This window comes from Molossus molossus, unplaced genomic scaffold (genome assembly GCF_014108415.1).
Source record: "Molossus molossus isolate mMolMol1 unplaced genomic scaffold, mMolMol1.p scaffold_m16_p_13, whole genome shotgun sequence".
Classification (NCBI taxonomy): Eukaryota; Metazoa; Chordata; class Mammalia; order Chiroptera; family Molossidae; genus Molossus; species Molossus molossus.
In genome coordinates, this window is record NW_023425348.1 from 17932651 (window position 1) to 17939219 (window position 6569).

At 42.6% G+C, this 6569-nt stretch overlaps 1 pseudogene; it reads left to right on the forward strand.

Moving 5' to 3' along the window:
- The first annotated feature begins 567 nt into the window (after nt 1–567).
- Nucleotides 568–1918, forward strand: LOC118627812 (annotated as a pseudogene).
- The last annotated feature ends 4651 nt before the right edge of the window (nt 1919–6569 follow it).

Genomic DNA, 6569 nt, shown 5'->3' on the forward strand with positions numbered 1-6569 from the left:
TTAAACTCAGATAAAGTGACTCTGAATTCAGGCATGGGATGTCCGTCCCCACATCCAGTTGTTGAGTGAGTAAGGGGAACTAACAGGGAGGAAAGCAAGATAAAGTGGTGGACACTGTATCTCTCCTAAGGGCAAACTTGGATCTGAATAAAGTGGCATCTGAGATAAGGCTTTAAGGACAAATAGAAGTTAGATAAAAAAAATCGGGTCCAGAGGCATGGATGCTTGAAACAGACTGACAGACCTCGGAGGGGAGAGAGTCAGAGAGAAGGGGAGAGATTAACCAAAGAACATATATGCATATATGCATAACCCATGGACACAGACAATAATTTGGTAAAGGCCTGGGGTGGGACAGGAACCGGGTGAAGGGGGACAATGAGGGAAAAATGGGGGACATCTGTAATACTCTCAACAACAACAAAAAAGTGGTGACGGGGCACTGGCCTGCACTCCTTCTCCTTCCTCCCTGCCTCCCACTGGGGGTAGGACTGGTATCCCCCACTGCTCCTGACACTCTTTGTCATCGCTCATCTGGAGCACCACGCCTCCCCAAAATGGGAGGTGATGGAATTAAATGACCCCCAATCATTGAAAATTGGTCTTGTTAGATTGCCAAATGCTAGGAAATCTCTACCTTCTTCACTGTATTAACCAATAGTCAGGTTTCAGTAGAAAACATCCCCTTCTGCACTATTGATCCTAGTGAGAGCAGTGTTTGTGCCAGATGAAAGGTTTGATTTTCTCTGCCAGTACCACAAAGCAGCAAGCACAATTACTGCCTTTCTAAATGCAGTGGACATTGCTGGTCTTGTGAAAGGAGCTCATATGGACAAGACCTGGGAAATGCCTTGTTCTCTCATATTAGTGCCTGTGATTGAGTCTTTTCTCTAACACATGCATTAAAGACAATGATATCACTCATGTTGAAGGAAGTATAGATCATATTAGAGCTATAGAAATTATATACGAAGCCCAGCCGGTGTGGCTCAGTGGATTGAGCATCATCCTATGGACTGAGAGGTCCTGGTTCGATTCCTGGTCAGGGCACATGCCTGGGTTGTGGGATTGATCCCCACTGGGAGGTGTGTAGGAGGCGGCCGATGGATGTTTCTCTTTCTCTCTCTCTTCCCTTCTTTCTAAAAAAGTCAATAAAAACAGATTTAAAAAAGTTATATATGAAGAGCTTCAGCTTAAAGATGAGGAAATAATTGGGCCCAGTATAGATAAACTAGAAAAAGTGGTTGTGAGAGGAGGAAGTGAAAAATGAAAACCTGAATATGACACATTGTGCCAAGTTAAATCCTGGGTTATAGATCAAAAGGAACCAGTTTGCTTCTATCATGATTGGAATGACAAAGAGATTAAATGCTGAATAAACACTCATTTCTGACTTCAAAACCAATGGTATATTTGGTCAATCTTTCTGAAAAAGACTACCTTAGAAAGAAAACAAATGATTGAAAAAAATTAAAGAGTGGGTGAACAGGTATGACCCAGGTGCCTTGGTTATTCCTTTTAGTGGGGCCTTGGAACTCAAGTAGCAAGAATTGAGCGCTGAGGAGACACAGAAGTATCTGGAAGTGAACATGGCACTTTCAGGCCCTTAGCCCAGGATCATTCAGGCTGGGTCTGCAGCACTCCAGCTGGAACACTGTTCACTGCAGGCCCAGGTGAAGTGCGTGCATGGGCTCAGGAAGGGCGGGGCTCCTCAAGCTGCAGGAAAAGTTCACACAGATTTTGAAAAGGATTCATTATGGCTGAAGTAATGCCATACGGAGATTTGAGAGAGGAAGGTTCTGAAAGTGCGGTCCAGGCTGCTGGAAAGTACAGGCAATGAGGCAGAAATTATATTGCTGGAGCTGGAGATATTACCTTCTTCAAATTTAATACACCTCAGCACCTGAAGAAGAAATAAAATTTAGTTATTACTCAGATAAATGTACAATTTCCAAAGGCATATGATTTTTTGAAATTAAAATTTCTGAAAACTGAAGGGACAGGTCGGGGAGATGGGGCTCTTCTACCGATGGGATTATTTTTATTTGTTTTAAAATTAAAATTCCGTGTACATCCACTGAAATGCAAGTTCACAAATGTGAACAGCTTTGCTTTTCACGTGACTAAGACCCTACTCCAAACTGTAGAAACTTTTCAGGATCCACATTCCTCTCATGATACTTCACTAATCTCCCTCACGTATGCAAGCCGGACACGTTTGACAGTGAAGACGGTGGCTTGCTCCTTTTCCAATCTACAGACAGCATGTGTTTCACAGTCCTCCTTATGTCTACACTCAATAACACATTTGAGAAACTAAATACATAAATCAGGTGGTGATGGGGCTAGCTGGCAGGAAAAGATGCCGTGTCAGAGGGAATGGCATGTGAAAAGCACGGAGGACAGAGTGTGTGTGGCACCGTGATACACCCCCACAGATGGAGTACCATGGGGGTGGGGGAGGGGGGAAGGGTGTGACAAATTACTTTCCAAAGACCGCTGCAGCAATGTCTCCTGTCCTACCCCCTCTTCTACAGCCTTGCCAGACACCTCCATTGCCAGATAGGGTTCAATCCTCTCTCTTTGAATATGTGTAGGCTTTTGACTGCCTTGTCATAAATGTGAAGTGATGAAGTGACACTGAGTGCTTTCTGTGGCTAGATCATAAAAGGTGACATGGCTTCTGCATCGTAAGCTGGGACATCCACCTTTGGAGCTGTGAGCTGCCACGTGAGAAGTCTAATGGCCCTGAGGCTGCCATGCTGTGAGGATGTCTAGGCCACATGTGGAAGCCATTTGAAGGTATTCTGGCTGGCAGTTCCAGGTAAGGTCCCAGCCAACAGACATGTGACATAGTCACAGTTATTCATCACTAGACAACTGAGTGGAGCTATTTCCAGATGATTCTAGTCTCCATTGGTTAAATCACAATTCTAGCCTTTGAGTTGTCTCAGCTGAGGCCCAGACATCACAGCAGAACAACTTTATTTGTTGAGTCTTGAGTTTCTGACCTTACCAATGGTTGTTTTATGCCACTAATGTTTGGGATCACTTGGTATGCAGCTCTAGTAATTGGAACAGATGGTTGTATTGTGTAAAGAGTTGACTATGTCTGGAGTTCAGGAGAAAGATGTGGGCTGAAGATTTAGCCCTCAGAGTAAATTTAGCTGAAGCCTTAAGAAGACATGGGGTAATCCAGAGGGGTGTGTAGAATTACAAGAGGGTTAACAATGGAATCCTGGAGCATATAAACATTGAAGAGGCAGAAAAAGGGCAAGGAACAAGAAAGATACCAAGAAGGAGCAGAATGGGGAGAGAGGATTATCAAGGAAGGCAAAAGATGAGAATGTTTCATGAAATAAGAGGTCAGCACTCTCAGACGCTGCAGAGAAAGCACTGGGAACGTGACCATGGGTTTAACAATAGACAGGTGTCCTTGTCCAGGCCAGTTTCAGGAAGAAGTAAGGATGAAAGGCAGACTGAGGTGAAGAGCGAGTGTCTTGTATAGCAAGTGCTTAATAAATATTTGCGGAATGAATGAATCTGAGGTGATAAATAGAGACAAGTTTGTTACAGATGGAAGAACAGAGAAAGAGCTGGCAGGAATAGCCAGGCAGTTTTGGTGAGAGGTGGGGGAAGGGGAGGAAGAGGTTTTAGCATTTGTGGGACAGGCTGCAGCATACTTCTTTTCCAGCAGCTGTCCCTCGCTGTCCTTGGCCCACACCAGCATCTGGCATGGCACTTGTACAGAGCCCCCTGCAGACACCCCACAGTGGCTAGAATTGCTCTAAAGTTCCAGCCTTGGGACTCTTTTCACCACAACACAGCACTGCCTGGATGACAGTGATGTGGGTGAGTTGCCAACACTTCCCAGAACATGCAAGTGTTTTGTTTAATAAGAGGGCAGGGAATGAGACGAGGAGAGAGTAGTCAGCCAACTATAAAACATGTCACAAACTATGGACTAATATACAAGTGCCATGGAAAATGTTAAGAATAACGTCTTCTATTATGACAGCACCGTCCTTCTTCCAAAAGCCCGTAACACTCTATAACTCAGATTTGTTTCCCACGTCACTCAGTCCAGCACAAACATGCACATCCCTGTGGGTATGCTAGAGGATCAGGAGGAGGAGGCACGATAATCCTTTTAGACAATTTAATGTTCTGATTTTTTACTTAAAATCAAATTTAGAACCAAGTATATTGCTTTTTAAAAAAAATAATAGGTTGTTTTTTTATAAAATATTTTAAAAATTAATTTGAGAGAGAGAGAGGAAGAGACGGAAAGAGAGATAGAAACATCAATGAGAGAGAAACATTGATTGGCTGCCTCTTGCATACCCCCTACTGGGGATCGATCCTGCAACCCAGGCATATGCTCTGATCAGTAATCAAACCAGCGGCCCCTTGGTGTGTGAGTTGATGCTCAACCACTGAGCCACACTGGCCAGACAGGTGGGCTTTTTTTATTTTTATAGTTTCTGTTTGACATTATCAATTTAAACTGGTTTTGCCTGCCACAGATTCTTGACAGGTGACTTAGAGATGAATTATGCCAAAACTTGACGTCTAGTCAGTGGGGAGAATCCTTGTCTAAATATACATTATAGAATAGTATGTTAATTCAGTTACTATTCAGGCCCACTAATTCTTTGTTGGGCTGAGGTCTGTCCTGGGCTGGAGAAATTCTAGGTCAATGGAAAATTATGATTGCTTGAAGCAAGTTAGGAAAATGAGTGAATTATGGATTGTTGTCAAATCACATGCCCAAGAGGCCAACTTAGACTAACCAGGACAGCAGAAATTCTTTTAAAGTGATCAGTAAATACTGCCCTACATTTGCTTGCCAAATACTTCACAGGGATAGACTCTTCCAGGCTTTTATACCATAAAGCAGCTTCCTATGAGAAACACAGTCTTTATTAATATCATAGAGTCAACTTGTTTTAAAGAAGAATCAGCCTTTGAGTCTTCTCCATGCTCTGGGACGTTATTTCCAGATGACAGCCTGAAACTGGTGCCCTCTTATTTTACCAGTGAAGCTAAGTAAAGAAACCTCCAAGAGTGTGCCATTTCTCTCGCCAGATCATCATGAGACAAAAATGTTTCCAAATTTTTTTCTCCTCATCTCCCTGAATTTGTTATTAACCAAAAGAGTATAAAGAGGCTTCAGGACACGTTTTCATCCTTAACAGGAGTTAGTGTTTAAAAACCATACTTTTTCACATGTAGACGATGGCTTCATTCAAGAGGAATGTTAAAGTCAAGTCTAGGAGTCATCACAGTGGCCTCACGCACAGACATTTTGGGTGCATGCTTGGGTCTCTGTAAAATGGACTCGCAGTAAAATAGACCCCAGTTTGTGTCTGTAGCAATAAGCTTTCAGGGCACCTCTGATGAGGACCTTATTCCGTCCTCAAGTTGTGTGATGGTTAAATGTATGTGCTAACTTGATTGGACGATGGAGTGCTTAGATATTGTGTTAAACATCATTTTGGGGTGTGTCTGCAAGAGTGTTTGTGAATGAGATTATCATGTGAATCAGTAGACTGAGTAAAATACACTGCCCTCCTCAGTGTGGATGGGCCTCTTTCAATTCTCTGAAGGCCCGAGTAGAACAAAAGGCAGAGTAAGCTGGATTCACTCTCTGCCTAATGGCTGAGCTGGGACATCACTGTTCTTCTGCCTTTGAATTGGGTCTCAGACTGGAACTGAAACCATTAGCTCTTCTGAGTCTCAGGCCTTTGGACTGCAGATCTTGGGAATTCTCAGCCTCTGTAATTACGTGATCTAATTCCTTTGAATGAATGAATAACATAAGTAAGTAAATATGTATCTCCTATTGGCTTTGTTTCTCAGAGAACCCTGACTGATATAGTCCTCTTGTAATGCTTTTTCCCACCCCAGTGTTCAGGCTGCAACAATAGATGGGGATCCTGGCAAAGTTATGGTATTTGAAACTGTTCACTGTGACCCAACGTGTCACACATAACACTGAGTGAGGCTCACTTTTGTCACTCAGATGGTTAAAATGGGGGTGGCCATCATGTAGTAGCATAATTATTTCCCCTCTCCACTCCAATCTTCCTTTAGTGTTTGATATAAAAGCTTTCTTATAGGAGTTCCTTGTTTAGAGAAAATAAAAAATAGAGAAGACCAACAAATTGTTCTTCAAAGCACCATTTATTTGACCATCTAGGTTTGATCGTCTAGTTGGCCAATTATATATTCTCTTTAATACTGATATGTCCAGCTACTCACCTGCTTGCAGATTATTTTAGTATTAATTAGCAACTCAACTTGAAGAGGGTAACAGGACGTGGAAAGGAATGAAAATAGAAGCAGTTGATGCTGCAGCTTTCCTTCTTTCTGGTTTGATGGAAGTAAGCCTGAGGTTTAGAAATTATACCTGGGTTTTTTGGTGACTTTTACTGGTGGGGAGTAGAGAAGAATGGAACATGCTATACCTTAAAAGAATAGTTTCCATTCCTATGCTCTCACAATTTGGGAGGCATGCATGTCAGCAAGTTTGTTAAATTGGCAACTGGTAATTTTGCATATTCAAG